The following is a 936-nucleotide window of genomic DNA, read 5'->3' on the forward strand; positions in this document are numbered from 1 at the left end:
ATATATATATATATATATGTATATATAGGGTAGGATGAGCCCTAGAATTAAATATTTTGGGATTAAGTTTCGAATATTTCTACGCATTTGAGCACACATTCATGAATATAGTTCAAAGGAACAATTAGGGCTTAAAGGCGATCAAATCATTGAGCATAGTTTGATTAATATATTATGCATTCGAGCACGAAAAGAGAGAGAAAGAGGGGTAAATGTGCAAAAGAGTAATGCACAATCCCTCTTATGTGGGGTTGTGCTATAAATGGTAGTTACATTTAGGGTTGTAAGTGAGCCAAAATGACTTTTGCTCTGGCATGACTCAATAATTGGCTAGTGAACTGAGCTTGATGAGCTAACAAGTCATGCTCGAGCTAGCCCCAATCGTGAGCCTTTCATTTAAAAAATAATCAATAATTAATATACTTAAAATTTTATTAGATTTCAAAAAGGAAAATTATTTAAATTTATATAAATAATAGAAAAATAATATTTCATATTATATATCAGCATATTTCTTATTAATTATCTCCTAAATATTCATTTTATTTCATTTCATTATAATACTAGTTTAAATTAATATATTCTCTGCTTCATATCTATAACTAAATAAGCCCGCTCGAACAAATTGATGAGAATTATAGATGAATAGTATATATATACGTACTTTTCATTTTGGTGGTTTTATTTGAAGAAATGACTATTTGATTAAAGAGCAAGCGCGTACTAATATTTTACAAAGATGGATTGAACCAGATTTCCGTTCCTGACATCATCTCAGAAAGCATAAAAAACTGAATTCTTTATTGGCTTGAGTTAAGATGCTATTACAGATATCATTAAAAATAGTAAAGATATGATATAATATGATAAAGAAACTATATATTTTTAATAAATGCTACGTATTTTTAATAACTCTTCAAGCGCTGAGCATATTGA

Source organism: Phalaenopsis equestris, unplaced genomic scaffold, assembly GCF_001263595.1.
Source record: "Phalaenopsis equestris unplaced genomic scaffold, ASM126359v1 Scaffold214218, whole genome shotgun sequence".
Classification (NCBI taxonomy): Eukaryota; Viridiplantae; Streptophyta; class Magnoliopsida; order Asparagales; family Orchidaceae; genus Phalaenopsis; species Phalaenopsis equestris.